This window comes from Leiobunum rupestre, chromosome 2 (assembly GCF_980474605.1).
Source record: "Leiobunum rupestre chromosome 2, qqLeiRupe1.1.hap1, whole genome shotgun sequence".
Taxonomy (NCBI): domain Eukaryota; kingdom Metazoa; phylum Arthropoda; class Arachnida; order Opiliones; family Sclerosomatidae; genus Leiobunum; species Leiobunum rupestre.
This window is the reverse complement of record NC_143385.1, coordinates 26,963,962-26,978,024: the sequence shown is the minus strand read 5'-3', so window position 1 is coordinate 26,978,024 and position 14,063 is coordinate 26,963,962. Positions and strand designations below refer to the sequence as shown.

The window sequence follows — 14,063 nt, the reverse complement described above, 5'->3', positions numbered from 1 at the left end:
GTGGCTCGGTGGCGCAACGTTAGCGCGTCTGACTCCAGATCAGAAGGCTGCGTGTTCGAATCACGTCCGGGTCATTTGGTTTTTACCTCCAGTAATTCACAATATATTATGTCGAACCTCACCAGAGCTTATGTAACGTGGCTCGGTGGCGCAACGGTAGCGCGTCTGACTCCAGATCAGAAGGCTGCGTGTTCGAATCACGTCCGGGTCATTTGGTTTTTACTTCCAGTAATTCACAATATATTATGTCGAACCTGACCAGAGCTTATGTATAGTGGCTCGGTGGCGCAACGGGTGCGCGTCTGACTCCAGTTCAGAAGGCTGCGTGTTCGAATCACGTCCGGGTCATTTGGTTTTTACTTCCAGTAATTCACAATGTATTATGTCGAACCTGACCAGAGCTAATGTAACGTGGCTCGGTGGCGCAACGGTAGCGCGTCTGACTCCAGATCAGAAGGCTGCGTGTTCGAATCACGTCCGGGTCATTTGGTTTTTACTTCCAGTAATTCACAATATATTATGTCGAACCTCACCAGAGCTTATGTAACGTGGCTCGGTGGCGCAACGGTAGCGCGTTTGACTCCAGATCAGAAGGCTGCGTGTTCGAATCACGTCCGGGTCATTTGGTTTTTACTTCCAGTAATTCACAATATATTATGTCGAACCTGACCAGAGCTTATGTAAAGTGGCTCGGTGGCGCAACGGGTGCGCGTCTGACTCCAGATCAGAAGGCTGGGTGTTCGAATCACGTCCGGGTCATTTGGTTTTTACTTCCAGTAATTCACAATGTATTATGTCGAACCTGACCAGAGCTAATGTAACGTGGCTCGGTGGCGCAACGGTAGCGCGTCTGGCTCCAGATCAGAAGGCTGCGTGTTCGAATCACGTCCGGGTCATTTGGTTTTTACTTCCAGTAATTCACAATATATTATGTCGAACCTTACCAGAGCTTATGTAACGTGGCTCGGTGGCGCAACGGTAGCGCGTCTGACTCCAGATCAGAAGGCTGCGTGTTCGAATCACGTCCGGGTCATTTGGTTTTTACTTCCAGTAATTCACAATATATTATGTCGAACCTGACCAGAGCTAATGTAACGTGGCTCGGTGGCGCAACGGTAGCGCGTCTGACTCCAGATCAGAAGGCTGCGTGTTCGAATCACGTCCGGGTCATTTGGTTTTTACTTCCAGTAATTCACAATATATTATGTCGAACCTGACCAGAGCTTATGTAAAGTGGCTCGGTGGCGCAACGGGTGCGCGTCTGACTCCAGATCAGAAGGCTGGGTGTTCGAATCACGTCCGGGTCATTTGGTTTTTACTTCCAGTAATTCACAATGTATTATGTCGAACCTGACCAGAGCTAATGTAACGTGGCTCGGTGGCGCAACGGTAGCGCGTCTGACTCCAGATCAGAAGGCTGCGTGTTCGAATCACGTCCAGGTCATTTGGTTTTTACTTCCAGTAATTCACAATGTATTATGTCGAACCTGACCAGAGCTAATGTAACGTGGCTCGGTGGCGCAACGGTAGCGCGTCTGACTCCAGTTCAGAAGGCTGCGTGTTCGAATCACGTCCGGGTCATTTGGTTTTTACTTCCAGTAATTCACAATGTATTATGTCGAACCTGACCAGAGCTAATGTAACGTGGCTCGGTGGCGCAACGTTAGCGCGTCTGACTCCAGATCAGAAGGCTGCGTGTTCGAATCACGTCCGGGTCATTTGGTTTTTACCTCCAGTAATTCACAATATATTATGTCGAACCTCACCAGAGCTTATGTAACGTGGCTCGGTGGCGCAACGGTAGCGCGTCTGACTCCAGATCAGAAGGCTGCGTGTTCGAATCACGTCCGGGTCATTTGGTTTTTACTTCCAGTAATTCACAATATATTATGTCGAACCTGACCAGAGCTTATGTATAGTGGCTCGGTGGCGCAACGGGTGCGCGTCTGACTCCAGTTCAGAAGGCTGCGTGTTCGAATCACGTCCGGGTCATTTGGTTTTTACTTCCAGTAATTCACAATGTATTATGTCGAACCTGACCAGAGCTAATGTAACGTGGCTCGGTGGCGCAACGGTAGCGCGTCTGACTCCAGATCAGAAGGCTGCGTGTTCGAATCACGTCCGGGTCATTTGGTTTTTACTTCCAGTAATTCACAATATATTATGTCGAACCTCACCAGAGCTTATGTAACGTGGCTCGGTGGCGCAACGGTAGCGCGTTTGACTCCAGATCAGAAGGCTGCGTGTTCGAATCACGTCCGGGTCATTTGGTTTTTACTTCCAGTAATTCACAATATATTATGTCGAACCTGACCAGAGCTTATGTAAAGTGGCTCGGTGGCGCAACGGGTGCGCGTCTGACTCCAGATCAGAAGGCTGGGTGTTCGAATCACGTCCGGGTCATTTGGTTTTTACTTCCAGTAATTCACAATGTATTATGTCGAACCTGACCAGAGCTAATGTAACGTGGCTCGGTGGCGCAACGGTAGCGCGTCTGACTCCAGATCAGAAGGCTGCGTGTTCGAATCACGTCCAGGTCATTTGGTTTTTACTTCCAGTAATTCACAATGTATTATGTCGAACCTGACCAGAGCTAACGTAACGTGGCTAGGTGGCGCAACGGTAGCGCGTCTGACTCCAGATCAGAAGGCTGCGTGTTCGAATCACGTCCGGGTCATTTGGTTTTTACTTACAGTAATTCACAATGTATTATGTCGAACCTGACCAGAGCTAATGTAACGTGGCTCGGTGGCGCAACGGTAGCGCGTCTGACTCCAGATCAGAAGGCTGCGTGTTCGAATCACGTCCGGGTCATTTGGTTTTTACTTACAGTAATTCACAATGTATTATGTCGAACCTGACCAGAGCTTACGTAACGTGGCTCGGTGGCGCAACGGTAGCGCGTCTGACTCCAGATCAGAAGGCTGCGTGTTCGAATCACGTCCGGGTCACTTGGTTTTTACTTCCAGTAATTCACAATATATTATGTCGAACCTGACCAGAGCTTATGTAAAGTGGCTCGGTGGCGCAACGGGTGCGCGTCTGACTCCAGATCAGAAGGCTGGGTGTTCGAATCACGTCCGGGTCATTTGGTTTTTACCTCCAGTAATTCACAATATATTATGTCGAACCTCACCAGAGCTTATGTAACATGGCTCGGTGGCGCAACGGTAGCGCGTCTGACTCCAGATCAGAAGGCTGCGTGTTCGAATCACGTCCGGGTCATTTGGTTTTTACTTCCAGTAATTCACAATATATTATGTCGAACCTGACCAGAGCTTATGTAAAGTGGCTCGGTGGCGCAACGGGTGCGCGTCTGACTCCAGATCAGAAGGCTGGGTGTTCGAATCACGTCCGGGTCATTTGGTTTTTACTTCCAGTAATTCACAATGTATTATGTCGAACCTGACCAGAGCTAATGTAACGTGGCTCGGTGGCGCAACGGTAGCGCGTCTGACTCTAGATCAGAAGGCTGCGTGTTCGAATCACGTCCAGGTCATTTGGTTTTTACTTCCAGTAATTCACAATGTATTATGTCGAACCTGACCAGAGCTAATGTAACGTGGCTCGGTGGCGCAACGGTAGCGCGTCTGACTCCAGATCAGAAGGCTGCGTGTTCGAATCACGTCCGGGTCATTTGGTTTTTACTTCCAGTAATTCACAATATATTATGTCGAACCTCACCAGAGCTTATGTAACGTGGCTCGGTGGCGCAACGGTAGCGCGTCTGACTCCAGATCAGAAGGCTGCGTGTTCGAATCACGTCCGGGTCATTTGGTTCTTACTTCCAGTAATTCACAATGTATTATGTCGAACCTGACCAGAGCTTACGTAACGTGGCTCGGTGGCGCAACGGTAGCGCGTCTGACTCCAGATCAGAAGGCTGCGTGTTCGAATCACGTCCGGGTCATTTGGTTTTTACTTACAGTAATTCACAATGTATTATGTAGAACCTGACCAGAGCTAATGTAACGTGGCTCGGTGGCGCAACGGTAGCGCGTCTGACTCCAGATCAGAAGGCTGCGTGTTCGAATCACGTCCAGGTCATTTGGTTTTTACTTCCAGTAATTCACAATGTATTATGTCGAACCTGACCAGAGCTAATGTAACGTGGCTCGGTGGCGCAACGGTAGCGCGTCTGACTCCAGTTCAGAAGGCTGCGTGTTCGAATCACGTCCGGGTCATTTGGTTTTTACTTCCAGTAATTCACAATGTATTATGTCGAACCTGACCAGAGCTAATGTAACGTGGCTCGGTGGCGCAACGGTAGCGCGTCTGACTCCAGATCAGAAGGCTGCGTGTTCGAATCACGTCCGGGTCATTTGGTTTTTACTTCCAGTAATTCACAATATATTATGTCGAACCTCACCAGAGCTTATGTAACGTGGCTCGGTGGCGCAACGGTAGCGCGTCTGACTCCAGATCAGAAGGCTGCGTGTTCGAATCACGTCCGGGTCATTTGGTTTTTACTTCCAGTAATTCACAATATATTATGTCGAACCTGACCAGAGCTTATGTAAAGTGGCTCGGTGGCGCAACGGGTGCGCGTCTGACTCCAGATCAGAAGGCTGGGTGTTCGAATCACGTCCGGGTCATTTGGTTTTTACTTCCAGTAATTCACAATGTATTATGTCGAACCTGACCAGAGCTAATGTAACGTGGCTCGGTGGCGCAACGGTAGCGCGTCTGACTCCAGATCAGAAGGCTGCGTGTTCGAATCACGTCCAGGTCATTTGGTTTTTACTTCCAGTAATTCACAATGTATTATGTCAAACCTGACCAGAGCTAATGTAACGTGGCTCGGTGGCGCAACGGTAGCGCGTCTGACTCCAGATCAGAAGGCTGCGTGTTCGAATCACGTCCGGGTCATTTGGTTTTTACTTACAGTAATTCACAATGTATTATGTCGAACCTGACCAGAGCTTACGTAACGTGGCTCGGTGGCGCAACGGTAGCGCGTCTGACTCCAGATCAGAAGGCTGCGTGTTCGAATCACGTCCGGGTCACTTGGTTTTTACTTCCAGTAATTCACAATATATTATGTCGAACCTGACCAGAGCTTATGTAAAGTGGCTCGGTGGCGCAACGGTAGCGCGTCTGACTCCAGATCAGAAGGCTGCGTGTTCGAATCACGTCCAGGTCATTTGGTTTTTACTTCCAGTAATTCACAATGTATTATGTCGAACCTGACCAGAGCTAATGTAACGTGGCTCGGTGGCGCAACGGTAGCGCGTCTGACTCCAGTTCAGAAGGCTGCGTGTTCGAATCACGTCCGGGTCATTTGGTTTTTACTTCCAGTAATTCACAATGTATTATGTCGAACCTGACCAGAGCTAATGTAACGTGGCTCGGTGGCGCAACGGTAGCGCGTCTGACTCCAGTTCAGAAGGCTGCGTGTTCGAATCACGTCCGGGTCATTTGGTTGTTACTTCCAGTAATTCACAATATATTATGTCGAACCTCACCAGAGCTTATGTAACGTGGCTCGGTGGCGCAACGGTAGCGCGTCTGACTCCAGATCAGAAGGCTGGGTGTTCGAATCACGTCCGGGTCATTTGGTTTTTACTTCCAGTAATTCACAATATATTATGTCGAACCTGACCAGAGCTTATGTAAAGTGGCTCGGTGGCGCAACGGGTGCGCGTCTGACTCCAGATCAGAAGGCTGGGTGTTCGAATCACGTCCGGGTCATTTGGTTTTTACTTCCAGTAATTCACAATGTATTATGTCGAACCTGACCAGAGCTAATGTAACGTGGCTCGGTGGCGCAACGGTAGCGCGTCTGACTCCAGATCAGAAGGCTGCGTGTTCGAATCACGTCCGGGTCATTTGGTTTTTACTTCCAGTAATTCACAATATATTATGTCGAACCTGACCAGAGCTTATGTAAAGTGGCTCGGTGGCGCAACGGGTGCGCGTCTGACTCCAGATCAGAAGGCTGGGTGTTCGAATCACGTCCGGGTCATTTGGTTTTTACTTCCAGTAATTCACAATATATTATGTCGAACCTCACCAGAGCTTATGTAACGTGGCTCGGTGGCGCAACGGTAGCGCGTCTGACTCCAGATCAGAAGGCTGCGTGTTCGAATCACGTCCGGGTCATTTGGTTTTTACTTCCAGTAATTCACAATATATTATGTCGAACCTGACCAGAGCTTATGTAAAGTGGCTCGGTGGCGCAACGGGTGCGCGTCTGACTCCAGATCAGAAGGCTGGGTGTTCGAATCACGTCCGGGTCATTTGGTTTTTACTTCCAGTAATTCACAATGTATTATGTCGAACCTGACCAGAGCTAATGTAACGTGGCTCGGTGGCGCAACGGTAGCGCGTCTGACTCCAGATCAGAAGGCTGCGTGTTCGAATCACGTCCGGGTCATTTGGTTTTTACTTCCAGTAATTCACAATATATTATGTCGAACCTCTCCAGAGCTTATGTAACGTGGCTCGGTGGCGCAACGGTAGCGCGTCTGACTCCAGATCAGAAGGCTGCGTGTTCGAATCACGTCCGGGTCATTTGGTTTTTACTTCCAGTAATTCACAATATATTATGTCGAACCTGACCAGAGCTTATGTAAAGTGGCTCGGTGGAGCAACGGGTGCGCGTCTGACTCCAGATCAGAAGGCTGGGTGTTCGAATCACGTCCGGGTCATTTGGTTTTTACTTCCAGTAATTCACAATGTATTATGTCGAACCTGACCAGAGCTAATGTAACGTGGCTCGGTGGCGCAACGGTAGCGCGTCTGACTCCAGATCAGAAGGCTGCGTGTTCGAATCACGTCCGGGTCATTTGGTTTTTACTTCCAGTAATTCACAATATATTATGTCGAACCTGACCAGAGCTTATGTAAAGTGGCTCGGTGGCGCAACGGGTGCGCGTCTGACTCCAGATCAGAAGGCTGGGTGTTCGAATCACGTCCGGGTCATTTGGTTTTTACTTCCAGTAATTCACAATATATTATGTCGAACCTCACCAGAGCTTATGTAACGTGGCTCGGTGGCGCAACGGTAGCGCGTCTGACTCCAGATCAGAAGGCTGCGTGTTCGAATCACGTCCGGGTCATTTGGTTTTTACTTCCAGTAATTCACAATATATTATGTCGAACCTGACCAGAGCTTATGTAACGTGGCTCGGTGGCGCAACGGTAGCGCGTCTGACTCCAGATCAGAAGGCTGCGTGTTCGAATCACGTCCGGGTCATTTGGTTTTTACTTCCAGTAATTCACAATATATTATGTCGAACCTGACCAGAGCTAATGTAACGTGGCTCGGTGGCGCAACGGTAGCGCGTCTGACTCCAGTTCAGAAGGCTGCGTGTTCGAATCACGTCCGGGTCATTTGGTTTTTACTTCCAGTAATTCACAATGTATTATGTCGAACCTGACCAGAGCTATTGTAACGTGGCTCGGTGGCGCAACGGTAGCGCGTCTGACTCCAGATCAGAAGGCTGCGTGTTCGAATCACGTCCGGGTCATTTGGTTGTTACTTCCAGTAATTCACAATATATTATGTCGAACCTCACCAGAGCTTATGTAACGTGGCTCGGTGGCGCAACGGTAGCGCGTCTGACTCCAGATCAGAAGGCTGGGTGTTCGAATCACGTCCGGGTCATTTGGTTTTTACTTCCAGTAATTCACAATATATTATGTCGAACCTGACCAGAGCTTAGGTAAAGTGGCTCGGTGGCGCAACGGGTGCGCGTCTGACTCCAGATCAGAAGGCTGGGTGTTCGAATCACGTCCGGGTCATTTGGTTTTTACTTCCAGTAATTCACAATGTATTATGTCGAACCTGACCAGAGCTAATGTAACGTGGCTCGGTGGCGCAACGGTAGCGCGTCTGACTCCAGATCAGAAGGCTGCGTGTTCGAATCACGTCCGGGTCATTTGGTTTTTACTTCCAGTAATTCACAATATATTATGTCGAACCTGACCAGAGCTTATGTAAAGTGGCTCGGTGGCGCAACGGGTGCGCGTCTGACTCCAGTTCAGAAGGCTGCGTGTTCGAATCACGTCCGGGTCATTTGGTTTTTACTTCCAGTAATTCACAATGTATTATGTCGAACCTGACCAGAGCTAATGTAACGTGGCTCGGTGGCGCAACGGTAGCGCGTCTGACTCCAGTTCAGAAGGCTGCGTGTTCGAATCACGTCCGGGTCATTTGGTTGTTACTTCCAGTAATTCACAATATATTATGTCGAACCTCACCAGAGCTTATGTAACGTGGCTCGGTGGCGCAACGGTAGCGCGTCTGACTCCAGATCAGAAGGCTGGGTGTTCGAATCACGTCCGGGTCATTTGGTTTTTACTTCCAGTAATTCACAATATATTATGTCGAACCTGACCAGAGCTTATGTAAAGTGGCTCGGTGGCGCAACGGGTGCGCGTCTGACTCCAGATCAGAAGGCTGGGTGTTCGAATCACGTCCGGGTCATTTGGTTTTTACTTCCAGTAATTCACAATGTATTATGTCGAACCTGACCAGAGCTAATGTAACGTGGCTCGGTGGCGCAACGGTAGCGCGTCTGACTCCAGATCAGAAGGCTGCGTGTTCGAATCACGTCCGGGTCATTTGGTTTTTACTTCCAGTAATTCACAATATATTATGTCGAACCTGACCAGAGCTTATGTAAAGTGGCTCGGTGGCGCAACGGGTGCGCGTCTGACTCCAGATCAGAAGGCTGGGTGTTCGAATCACGTCCGGGTCATTTGGTTTTTACTTCCAGTAATTCACAATATATTATGTCGAACCTCACCAGAGCTTATGTAACGTGGCTCGGTGGCGCAACGGTAGCGCGTCTGACTCCAGATCAGAAGGCTGCGTGTTCGAATCACGTCCGGGTCATTTGGTTTTTACTTCCAGTAATTCACAATATATTATGTCGAACCTGACCAGAGCTTATGTAAAGTGGCTCGGTGGCGCAACGGGTGCGCGTCTGACTCCAGATCAGAAGGCTGGGTGTTCGAATCACGTCCGGGTCATTTGGTTTTTACTTCCAGTAATTCACAATGTATTATGTCGAACCTGACCAGAGCTAATGTAACGTGGCTCGGTGGCGCAACGGTAGCGCGTCTGACTCCAGATCAGAAGGCTGCGTGTTCGAATCACGTCCGGGTCATTTGGTTTTTACTTCCAGTAATTCACAATATATTATGTCGAACCTCTCCAGAGCTTATGTAACGTGGCTCGGTGGCGCAACGGTAGCGCGTCTGACTCCAGATCAGAAGGCTGCGTGTTCGAATCACGTCCGGGTCATTTGGTTTTTACTTCCAGTAATTCACAATATATTATGTCGAACCTGACCAGAGCTTATGTAAAGTGGCTCGGTGGAGCAACGGGTGCGCGTCTGACTCCAGATCAGAAGGCTGGGTGTTCGAATCACGTCCGGGTCATTTGGTTTTTACTTCCAGTAATTCACAATGTATTATGTCGAACCTGACCAGAGCTAATGTAACGTGGCTCGGTGGCGCAACGGTAGCGCGTCTGACTCCAGATCAGAAGGCTGCGTGTTCGAATCACGTCCGGGTCATTTGGTTTTTACTTCCAGTAATTCACAATATATTATGTCGAACCTGACCAGAGCTTATGTAAAGTGGCTCGGTGGCGCAACGGGTGCGCGTCTGACTCCAGATCAGAAGGCTGGGTGTTCGAATCACGTCCGGGTCATTTGGTTTTTACTTCCAGTAATTCACAATATATTATGTCGAACCTCACCAGAGCTTATGTAACGTGGCTCGGTGGCGCAACGGTAGCGCGTCTGACTCCAGATCAGAAGGCTGCGTGTTCGAATCACGTCCGGGTCATTTGGTTTTTACTTCCAGTAATTCACAATATATTATGTCGAACCTGACCAGAGCTTATGTAACGTGGCTCGGTGGCGCAACGGTAGCGCGTCTGACTCCAGATCAGAAGGCTGCGTGTTCGAATCACGTCCGGGTCATTTGGTTTTTACTTCCAGTAATTCACAATATATTATGTCGAACCTGACCAGAGCTAATGTAACGTGGCTCGGTGGCGCAACGGTAGCGCGTCTGACTCCAGTTCAGAAGGCTGCGTGTTCGAATCACGTCCGGGTCATTTGGTTTTTACTTCCAGTAATTCACAATGTATTATGTCGAACCTGACCAGAGCTATTGTAACGTGGCTCGGTGGCGCAACGGTAGCGCGTCTGACTCCAGATCAGAAGGCTGCGTGTTCGAATCACGTCCGGGTCATTTGGTTGTTACTTCCAGTAATTCACAATATATTATGTCGAACCTCACCAGAGCTTATGTAACGTGGCTCGGTGGCGCAACGGTAGCGCGTCTGACTCCAGATCAGAAGGCTGGGTGTTCGAATCACGTCCGGGTCATTTGGTTTTTACTTCCAGTAATTCACAATATATTATGTCGAACCTGACCAGAGCTTAGGTAAAGTGGCTCGGTGGCGCAACGGGTGCGCGTCTGACTCCAGATCAGAAGGCTGGGTGTTCGAATCACGTCCGGGTCATTTGGTTTTTACTTCCAGTAATTCACAATGTATTATGTCGAACCTGACCAGAGCTAATGTAACGTGGCTCGGTGGCGCAACGGTAGCGCGTCTGACTTCAGATCAGAAGGCTGCGTGTTCGAATCACGTCCAGGTCATTTGGTTTTTACTTCCAGTAATTCACAATGTATTATGTCGAACCTGACCAGAGCTAATGTAACGTGGCTCGGTGGCGCAACGGTAGCGCGTCTGACTCCAGATCAGAAGGCTGCGTGTTCGAATCACGTCCGGGTCATTTGGTTTGTACTTCCAGTAATTCACAATGTATTATGTCGAACCTGACCAGAGCTTACCTAACGTGGCTCGGTGGCGCAACGGTAGCGTGTCTGACTCCAGATCAGAAGGCTGCGTGTTCGAATCACGTCCGGGTCATTTGGTTTTTACTTCCAGTAATTCACAATATATTATGTCAAACCTGACCAGAGCATATGTAACGTGGTTCGGTGGCGCAACGGTAGCGCGTCTGACTCCAGATCAGAAGGCTGCGTGTTCGAATCACGTCCGGGTCATTTGGTTTTTACTTAAAGTAATTCACAATGTATTATGTCGAACCTGACCAGACCTCATGTAACGTGGCTCGGTGGCGCAACGGTAGCGCGTCTGACTCCAGATCAGAAGGCTGGGTGTTCGAATCACGTCCGGGTCATTTGGTTTTTACTTCCAGTAATTCACAATGTATTATGTCGAACCTGACCAGAGCTCATGTAACGTGGCTCGGTAGCGCGTCTGACTCCAGATCAGAAGGCTGGGTGTTCGAATCACGTCCGGGTCATTTGGTTTTTACTTCCAGTAATTCACAATGTATTATGTCGAACCTGACCAGAGCTAATGTAACGTGGCTCGGTGGCGCAACGGTAGCGCGTCTGACTCCAGATCAGAAGGCTGCGTGTTCGAATCACGTCCGGGTCATTTGGTTTGTACTTCCAGTAATTCACAATGTATTATGTCGAACCTGACCAGAGCTCATGTAACGTGGCTCGGTAGCGCGTCTGACTCCAGATCAGAAGGCTGCGTGTTCGAATCACGTCCGGGTCATTTGGTTTTTACTTCCAGTAATTCACAATGTATTATGTCGAAACTGACCAGAGCTTACGTAACGTGACTCGGTGGCGCAACGGTAGCGCGTCTGACTCCAGATCAGAAGGCTGCGTGTTCGAATCACATCCGGGTCATTTGGTTTTTACTTCCAGTAATTCACAATGTATTATGTCAAACCTGACCAGAGCTCATGTAACGTGTCTCGGTGGCGCGACGGTAGCGCGTCTGACTTCAGATCAGAAGGCTGCGTGTTCGAATCACGTCCAGGTCATTTGGTTTTTACTTCCAGTAATTCACAATGTATTATGTCGAACCTGACCAGAGCTAATGTAACGTGGCTCGGTGGCGCAACGGTAGCGCGTCTGACTCCAGATCAGAAGGCTGCGTGTTCGAATCACGTCCGGGTCATTTGGTTTGTACTTCCAGTAATTCACAATGTATTATGTCGAACCTGACCAGAGCTTAACTAACGTGGCTCGGTGGCGCAACGGTAGCGTGTCTGACTCCAGATCAGAAGGCTGCGTGTTCGAATCACGTCCGAGTCATTTGGTTTTTACTTCCAGTAATTCACAATATATTATGTCAAACCTGACCAGAGCATATGTAACGTGGTTCGGTGGCGCAACGGTAGCGCGTCTGACTCCAGATCAGAAGGCTGCGTGTTCGAATCACGTCCGGGTCATTTGGTTTTTACTTAAAGTAATTCACAATGTATTATGTCGAACCTGACCAGACCTCATGTAACGTGGCTCGGTGGCGCAACGGTAGCGCGTCTGACTCCAGATCAGAAGGCTGGGTGTTCGAATCACGTCCGGGTCATTTGGTTTTTACTTCCAGTAATTCACAATGTATTATGTCGAACCTGACCAGAGCTCATGTAACGTGGCTCGGTAGCGCGTCTGACTCCAGATCAGAAGGCTGGGTGTTCGAATCACGTCCGGGTCATTTGGTTTTTACTTCCAGTAATTCACAATGTATTATGTCGAACCTGACCAGAGCTAATGTAACGTGGCTCGGTGGCGCAACGGTAGCGCGTCTGACTCCAGATCAGAAGGCTGCGTGTTCGAATCACGTCCGGGTCATTTGGTTTGTACTTCCAGTAATTCACAATGTATTATGTCGAACCTGACCAGAGCTCATGTAACGTGGCTCGGTAGCGCGTCTGACTCCAGATCAGAAGGCTGCGTGTTCGAATCACGTCCGGGTCATTTGGTTTTTACTTCCAGTAATTCACAATGTATTATGTCGAACCTGACCAGAGCTTACGTAACGTGACTCGGTGGCGCAACGGTAGCGCGTCTGACTCCAGATCAGAAGGCTGCGTGTTCGAATCACATCCGGGTCATTTGGTTTTTACTTCCAGTAATTCACAATGTATTATGTCAAACCTGACCAGAGCTCATGTAACGTGGCTCGGTGGCGCGACGGTAGCGCGTCTGACTTCAGATCAGAAGGCTGCGTGTTCGAATCACGTCCAGGTCATTTGGTTTTTACTTCCAGTAATTCACAATGTATTATGTCGAACCTGACCAGAGCTAATGTAACGTGGCTCGGTGGCGCAACGGTAGCGCGTCTGACTCCAGATCAGAAGGCTGCGTGTTCGAATCACGTCCGGGTCATTTGGTTTGTACTTCCAGTAATTCACAATGTATTATGTCGAACCTGACCAGAGCTCATGTAACGTGGCTCGGTAGCGCGTCTGACTCCAGATCAGAAGGCTGCGTGTTCGAATCACGTCCGGGTCATTTGGTTTTTACTTCCAGTAATTCACAATATATTATGTCGAACCTGACCAGAGCTTATGTAACGTGGTTCGGTGGCGCAACGGTAGCGCGTCTGACTCCAGATCAGAAGGCTGCGTGTTCGAATCACGTCCGGGTCATTTGGTTCTTACTTCAAGTAATTCTCATTTTATTATGTCGAAGCTGACCGGAGCTTATGTAACGTGGCTCGGTGGCGCAACGGTAGCTGATTCCAGATCAGGAGGCTGCGTGTTCGAATCACGTCCGGGTCATTTGGTTTTTACTTCCAGTAATTAGCAATGTATTATGTCGAACCTGACCATAGCTAATGTAACGTGGCTCGGTGGCGCAACGGTAGCGCGTCTGACTCCAGATCAGAAGGCTGCGTGTTCGAATCACGTTCGGGTCATTTGGTTTTTACTTCCGGTAATTCACAATATATTATTTCGAACCTGACCAGAGCTTATGTAACGTGGCTCGGTGGCGCAACGGTAGCGCGTCTGACTCCAGATCAGAAGGCTGCGTGTTCGAATCAGGTCCGGGTCATTTGGTTTTTACTTCCAGTAATTCACAATATATTATGTCGAACCTGACCAGAGCTTATGTAACGTGGCTCGGTGGCGCAACGGTAGCGCGTCTGACTCCAGGTCAGAAGGCTGTGTGTTCGAATCACGTCCGAGTCATTTGGTTTTTACTTCCAGTAATTCACAATATATTATGTCGAACCTGACCGTATTCGATGGCACGATCCGGGTCGT

The 14,063-nt window shown here is 49.1% G+C and overlaps 63 non-coding genes across 63 annotated transcripts; all 63 read left to right on the top strand.

Moving 5' to 3' along the window:
* Positions 1-2: 2 nt before the first annotated feature.
* TRNAW-CCA (transfer RNA tryptophan (anticodon CCA)) lies at positions 3-74 on the top strand. Its single transcript has one exon. It is a non-coding gene; the product is annotated as a tRNA-Trp (tRNA).
* A 65-nt stretch (positions 75-139) lies between these two features.
* On the top strand, positions 140-211 carry TRNAW-CCA (transfer RNA tryptophan (anticodon CCA)). The gene has a single exon. It is a non-coding gene; the product is annotated as a tRNA-Trp (tRNA).
* A 202-nt stretch (positions 212-413) lies between these two features.
* TRNAW-CCA (transfer RNA tryptophan (anticodon CCA)) lies at positions 414-485 on the top strand. The gene has a single exon. It is a non-coding gene; the product is annotated as a tRNA-Trp (tRNA).
* A 65-nt stretch (positions 486-550) lies between these two features.
* On the top strand, positions 551-622 carry TRNAW-CCA (transfer RNA tryptophan (anticodon CCA)). Its single transcript has one exon. It is a non-coding gene; the product is annotated as a tRNA-Trp (tRNA).
* Positions 623-824: 202 nt separating this feature from the next.
* TRNAW-CCA (transfer RNA tryptophan (anticodon CCA)) lies at positions 825-896 on the top strand. The gene has a single exon. It is a non-coding gene; the product is annotated as a tRNA-Trp (tRNA).
* Positions 897-961: 65 nt separating this feature from the next.
* Positions 962-1,033, top strand: TRNAW-CCA (transfer RNA tryptophan (anticodon CCA)). The gene has a single exon. It is a non-coding gene; the product is annotated as a tRNA-Trp (tRNA).
* Positions 1,034-1,098: 65 nt separating this feature from the next.
* TRNAW-CCA (transfer RNA tryptophan (anticodon CCA)) lies at positions 1,099-1,170 on the top strand. The gene has a single exon. It is a non-coding gene; the product is annotated as a tRNA-Trp (tRNA).
* Positions 1,171-1,372: 202 nt separating this feature from the next.
* On the top strand, positions 1,373-1,444 carry TRNAW-CCA (transfer RNA tryptophan (anticodon CCA)). Its single transcript has one exon. It is a non-coding gene; the product is annotated as a tRNA-Trp (tRNA).
* Positions 1,445-1,509: 65 nt separating this feature from the next.
* Positions 1,510-1,581, top strand: TRNAW-CCA (transfer RNA tryptophan (anticodon CCA)). Its single transcript has one exon. It is a non-coding gene; the product is annotated as a tRNA-Trp (tRNA).
* A 65-nt stretch (positions 1,582-1,646) lies between these two features.
* TRNAW-CCA (transfer RNA tryptophan (anticodon CCA)) lies at positions 1,647-1,718 on the top strand. The gene has a single exon. It is a non-coding gene; the product is annotated as a tRNA-Trp (tRNA).
* A 65-nt stretch (positions 1,719-1,783) lies between these two features.
* Positions 1,784-1,855, top strand: TRNAW-CCA (transfer RNA tryptophan (anticodon CCA)). The gene has a single exon. It is a non-coding gene; the product is annotated as a tRNA-Trp (tRNA).
* Positions 1,856-2,057: 202 nt separating this feature from the next.
* On the top strand, positions 2,058-2,129 carry TRNAW-CCA (transfer RNA tryptophan (anticodon CCA)). Its single transcript has one exon. It is a non-coding gene; the product is annotated as a tRNA-Trp (tRNA).
* A 65-nt stretch (positions 2,130-2,194) lies between these two features.
* Positions 2,195-2,266, top strand: TRNAW-CCA (transfer RNA tryptophan (anticodon CCA)). Its single transcript has one exon. It is a non-coding gene; the product is annotated as a tRNA-Trp (tRNA).
* Positions 2,267-2,468: 202 nt separating this feature from the next.
* TRNAW-CCA (transfer RNA tryptophan (anticodon CCA)) lies at positions 2,469-2,540 on the top strand. Its single transcript has one exon. It is a non-coding gene; the product is annotated as a tRNA-Trp (tRNA).
* A 202-nt stretch (positions 2,541-2,742) lies between these two features.
* Positions 2,743-2,814, top strand: TRNAW-CCA (transfer RNA tryptophan (anticodon CCA)). The gene has a single exon. It is a non-coding gene; the product is annotated as a tRNA-Trp (tRNA).
* Positions 2,815-2,879: 65 nt separating this feature from the next.
* TRNAW-CCA (transfer RNA tryptophan (anticodon CCA)) lies at positions 2,880-2,951 on the top strand. The gene has a single exon. It is a non-coding gene; the product is annotated as a tRNA-Trp (tRNA).
* A 202-nt stretch (positions 2,952-3,153) lies between these two features.
* Positions 3,154-3,225, top strand: TRNAW-CCA (transfer RNA tryptophan (anticodon CCA)). The gene has a single exon. It is a non-coding gene; the product is annotated as a tRNA-Trp (tRNA).
* Positions 3,226-3,564: 339 nt separating this feature from the next.
* TRNAW-CCA (transfer RNA tryptophan (anticodon CCA)) lies at positions 3,565-3,636 on the top strand. The gene has a single exon. It is a non-coding gene; the product is annotated as a tRNA-Trp (tRNA).
* A 65-nt stretch (positions 3,637-3,701) lies between these two features.
* TRNAW-CCA (transfer RNA tryptophan (anticodon CCA)) lies at positions 3,702-3,773 on the top strand. The gene has a single exon. It is a non-coding gene; the product is annotated as a tRNA-Trp (tRNA).
* Positions 3,774-3,838: 65 nt separating this feature from the next.
* On the top strand, positions 3,839-3,910 carry TRNAW-CCA (transfer RNA tryptophan (anticodon CCA)). The gene has a single exon. It is a non-coding gene; the product is annotated as a tRNA-Trp (tRNA).
* Positions 3,911-3,975: 65 nt separating this feature from the next.
* TRNAW-CCA (transfer RNA tryptophan (anticodon CCA)) lies at positions 3,976-4,047 on the top strand. The gene has a single exon. It is a non-coding gene; the product is annotated as a tRNA-Trp (tRNA).
* Positions 4,048-4,112: 65 nt separating this feature from the next.
* TRNAW-CCA (transfer RNA tryptophan (anticodon CCA)) lies at positions 4,113-4,184 on the top strand. The gene has a single exon. It is a non-coding gene; the product is annotated as a tRNA-Trp (tRNA).
* Positions 4,185-4,249: 65 nt separating this feature from the next.
* Positions 4,250-4,321, top strand: TRNAW-CCA (transfer RNA tryptophan (anticodon CCA)). The gene has a single exon. It is a non-coding gene; the product is annotated as a tRNA-Trp (tRNA).
* A 65-nt stretch (positions 4,322-4,386) lies between these two features.
* On the top strand, positions 4,387-4,458 carry TRNAW-CCA (transfer RNA tryptophan (anticodon CCA)). Its single transcript has one exon. It is a non-coding gene; the product is annotated as a tRNA-Trp (tRNA).
* A 202-nt stretch (positions 4,459-4,660) lies between these two features.
* Positions 4,661-4,732, top strand: TRNAW-CCA (transfer RNA tryptophan (anticodon CCA)). The gene has a single exon. It is a non-coding gene; the product is annotated as a tRNA-Trp (tRNA).
* Positions 4,733-4,797: 65 nt separating this feature from the next.
* On the top strand, positions 4,798-4,869 carry TRNAW-CCA (transfer RNA tryptophan (anticodon CCA)). Its single transcript has one exon. It is a non-coding gene; the product is annotated as a tRNA-Trp (tRNA).
* Positions 4,870-4,934: 65 nt separating this feature from the next.
* TRNAW-CCA (transfer RNA tryptophan (anticodon CCA)) lies at positions 4,935-5,006 on the top strand. The gene has a single exon. It is a non-coding gene; the product is annotated as a tRNA-Trp (tRNA).
* Positions 5,007-5,071: 65 nt separating this feature from the next.
* On the top strand, positions 5,072-5,143 carry TRNAW-CCA (transfer RNA tryptophan (anticodon CCA)). Its single transcript has one exon. It is a non-coding gene; the product is annotated as a tRNA-Trp (tRNA).
* A 65-nt stretch (positions 5,144-5,208) lies between these two features.
* Positions 5,209-5,280, top strand: TRNAW-CCA (transfer RNA tryptophan (anticodon CCA)). Its single transcript has one exon. It is a non-coding gene; the product is annotated as a tRNA-Trp (tRNA).
* Positions 5,281-5,345: 65 nt separating this feature from the next.
* Positions 5,346-5,417, top strand: TRNAW-CCA (transfer RNA tryptophan (anticodon CCA)). Its single transcript has one exon. It is a non-coding gene; the product is annotated as a tRNA-Trp (tRNA).
* Positions 5,418-5,756: 339 nt separating this feature from the next.
* TRNAW-CCA (transfer RNA tryptophan (anticodon CCA)) lies at positions 5,757-5,828 on the top strand. The gene has a single exon. It is a non-coding gene; the product is annotated as a tRNA-Trp (tRNA).
* A 202-nt stretch (positions 5,829-6,030) lies between these two features.
* On the top strand, positions 6,031-6,102 carry TRNAW-CCA (transfer RNA tryptophan (anticodon CCA)). The gene has a single exon. It is a non-coding gene; the product is annotated as a tRNA-Trp (tRNA).
* A 202-nt stretch (positions 6,103-6,304) lies between these two features.
* On the top strand, positions 6,305-6,376 carry TRNAW-CCA (transfer RNA tryptophan (anticodon CCA)). The gene has a single exon. It is a non-coding gene; the product is annotated as a tRNA-Trp (tRNA).
* Positions 6,377-6,441: 65 nt separating this feature from the next.
* Positions 6,442-6,513, top strand: TRNAW-CCA (transfer RNA tryptophan (anticodon CCA)). Its single transcript has one exon. It is a non-coding gene; the product is annotated as a tRNA-Trp (tRNA).
* A 202-nt stretch (positions 6,514-6,715) lies between these two features.
* On the top strand, positions 6,716-6,787 carry TRNAW-CCA (transfer RNA tryptophan (anticodon CCA)). Its single transcript has one exon. It is a non-coding gene; the product is annotated as a tRNA-Trp (tRNA).
* Positions 6,788-6,989: 202 nt separating this feature from the next.
* TRNAW-CCA (transfer RNA tryptophan (anticodon CCA)) lies at positions 6,990-7,061 on the top strand. The gene has a single exon. It is a non-coding gene; the product is annotated as a tRNA-Trp (tRNA).
* Positions 7,062-7,126: 65 nt separating this feature from the next.
* On the top strand, positions 7,127-7,198 carry TRNAW-CCA (transfer RNA tryptophan (anticodon CCA)). The gene has a single exon. It is a non-coding gene; the product is annotated as a tRNA-Trp (tRNA).
* Positions 7,199-7,263: 65 nt separating this feature from the next.
* Positions 7,264-7,335, top strand: TRNAW-CCA (transfer RNA tryptophan (anticodon CCA)). Its single transcript has one exon. It is a non-coding gene; the product is annotated as a tRNA-Trp (tRNA).
* A 65-nt stretch (positions 7,336-7,400) lies between these two features.
* Positions 7,401-7,472, top strand: TRNAW-CCA (transfer RNA tryptophan (anticodon CCA)). Its single transcript has one exon. It is a non-coding gene; the product is annotated as a tRNA-Trp (tRNA).
* Positions 7,473-7,811: 339 nt separating this feature from the next.
* On the top strand, positions 7,812-7,883 carry TRNAW-CCA (transfer RNA tryptophan (anticodon CCA)). Its single transcript has one exon. It is a non-coding gene; the product is annotated as a tRNA-Trp (tRNA).
* A 202-nt stretch (positions 7,884-8,085) lies between these two features.
* On the top strand, positions 8,086-8,157 carry TRNAW-CCA (transfer RNA tryptophan (anticodon CCA)). Its single transcript has one exon. It is a non-coding gene; the product is annotated as a tRNA-Trp (tRNA).
* A 339-nt stretch (positions 8,158-8,496) lies between these two features.
* On the top strand, positions 8,497-8,568 carry TRNAW-CCA (transfer RNA tryptophan (anticodon CCA)). Its single transcript has one exon. It is a non-coding gene; the product is annotated as a tRNA-Trp (tRNA).
* Positions 8,569-8,770: 202 nt separating this feature from the next.
* On the top strand, positions 8,771-8,842 carry TRNAW-CCA (transfer RNA tryptophan (anticodon CCA)). Its single transcript has one exon. It is a non-coding gene; the product is annotated as a tRNA-Trp (tRNA).
* Positions 8,843-9,044: 202 nt separating this feature from the next.
* TRNAW-CCA (transfer RNA tryptophan (anticodon CCA)) lies at positions 9,045-9,116 on the top strand. The gene has a single exon. It is a non-coding gene; the product is annotated as a tRNA-Trp (tRNA).
* Positions 9,117-9,181: 65 nt separating this feature from the next.
* On the top strand, positions 9,182-9,253 carry TRNAW-CCA (transfer RNA tryptophan (anticodon CCA)). The gene has a single exon. It is a non-coding gene; the product is annotated as a tRNA-Trp (tRNA).
* Positions 9,254-9,455: 202 nt separating this feature from the next.
* On the top strand, positions 9,456-9,527 carry TRNAW-CCA (transfer RNA tryptophan (anticodon CCA)). The gene has a single exon. It is a non-coding gene; the product is annotated as a tRNA-Trp (tRNA).
* A 202-nt stretch (positions 9,528-9,729) lies between these two features.
* Positions 9,730-9,801, top strand: TRNAW-CCA (transfer RNA tryptophan (anticodon CCA)). The gene has a single exon. It is a non-coding gene; the product is annotated as a tRNA-Trp (tRNA).
* Positions 9,802-9,866: 65 nt separating this feature from the next.
* On the top strand, positions 9,867-9,938 carry TRNAW-CCA (transfer RNA tryptophan (anticodon CCA)). The gene has a single exon. It is a non-coding gene; the product is annotated as a tRNA-Trp (tRNA).
* Positions 9,939-10,003: 65 nt separating this feature from the next.
* TRNAW-CCA (transfer RNA tryptophan (anticodon CCA)) lies at positions 10,004-10,075 on the top strand. The gene has a single exon. It is a non-coding gene; the product is annotated as a tRNA-Trp (tRNA).
* A 65-nt stretch (positions 10,076-10,140) lies between these two features.
* TRNAW-CCA (transfer RNA tryptophan (anticodon CCA)) lies at positions 10,141-10,212 on the top strand. Its single transcript has one exon. It is a non-coding gene; the product is annotated as a tRNA-Trp (tRNA).
* A 476-nt stretch (positions 10,213-10,688) lies between these two features.
* On the top strand, positions 10,689-10,760 carry TRNAW-CCA (transfer RNA tryptophan (anticodon CCA)). The gene has a single exon. It is a non-coding gene; the product is annotated as a tRNA-Trp (tRNA).
* A 65-nt stretch (positions 10,761-10,825) lies between these two features.
* On the top strand, positions 10,826-10,897 carry TRNAW-CCA (transfer RNA tryptophan (anticodon CCA)). The gene has a single exon. It is a non-coding gene; the product is annotated as a tRNA-Trp (tRNA).
* Positions 10,898-10,962: 65 nt separating this feature from the next.
* TRNAW-CCA (transfer RNA tryptophan (anticodon CCA)) lies at positions 10,963-11,034 on the top strand. Its single transcript has one exon. It is a non-coding gene; the product is annotated as a tRNA-Trp (tRNA).
* Positions 11,035-11,362: 328 nt separating this feature from the next.
* On the top strand, positions 11,363-11,434 carry TRNAW-CCA (transfer RNA tryptophan (anticodon CCA)). The gene has a single exon. It is a non-coding gene; the product is annotated as a tRNA-Trp (tRNA).
* Positions 11,435-11,625: 191 nt separating this feature from the next.
* Positions 11,626-11,697, top strand: TRNAW-CCA (transfer RNA tryptophan (anticodon CCA)). The gene has a single exon. It is a non-coding gene; the product is annotated as a tRNA-Trp (tRNA).
* Positions 11,698-11,899: 202 nt separating this feature from the next.
* TRNAW-CCA (transfer RNA tryptophan (anticodon CCA)) lies at positions 11,900-11,971 on the top strand. The gene has a single exon. It is a non-coding gene; the product is annotated as a tRNA-Trp (tRNA).
* A 65-nt stretch (positions 11,972-12,036) lies between these two features.
* Positions 12,037-12,108, top strand: TRNAW-CCA (transfer RNA tryptophan (anticodon CCA)). The gene has a single exon. It is a non-coding gene; the product is annotated as a tRNA-Trp (tRNA).
* Positions 12,109-12,173: 65 nt separating this feature from the next.
* On the top strand, positions 12,174-12,245 carry TRNAW-CCA (transfer RNA tryptophan (anticodon CCA)). Its single transcript has one exon. It is a non-coding gene; the product is annotated as a tRNA-Trp (tRNA).
* Positions 12,246-12,573: 328 nt separating this feature from the next.
* Positions 12,574-12,645, top strand: TRNAW-CCA (transfer RNA tryptophan (anticodon CCA)). Its single transcript has one exon. It is a non-coding gene; the product is annotated as a tRNA-Trp (tRNA).
* A 191-nt stretch (positions 12,646-12,836) lies between these two features.
* TRNAW-CCA (transfer RNA tryptophan (anticodon CCA)) lies at positions 12,837-12,908 on the top strand. The gene has a single exon. It is a non-coding gene; the product is annotated as a tRNA-Trp (tRNA).
* Positions 12,909-13,110: 202 nt separating this feature from the next.
* TRNAW-CCA (transfer RNA tryptophan (anticodon CCA)) lies at positions 13,111-13,182 on the top strand. Its single transcript has one exon. It is a non-coding gene; the product is annotated as a tRNA-Trp (tRNA).
* A 191-nt stretch (positions 13,183-13,373) lies between these two features.
* On the top strand, positions 13,374-13,445 carry TRNAW-CCA (transfer RNA tryptophan (anticodon CCA)). The gene has a single exon. It is a non-coding gene; the product is annotated as a tRNA-Trp (tRNA).
* A 197-nt stretch (positions 13,446-13,642) lies between these two features.
* Positions 13,643-13,714, top strand: TRNAW-CCA (transfer RNA tryptophan (anticodon CCA)). Its single transcript has one exon. It is a non-coding gene; the product is annotated as a tRNA-Trp (tRNA).
* The last annotated feature ends 349 nt before the right edge of the window (positions 13,715-14,063 follow it).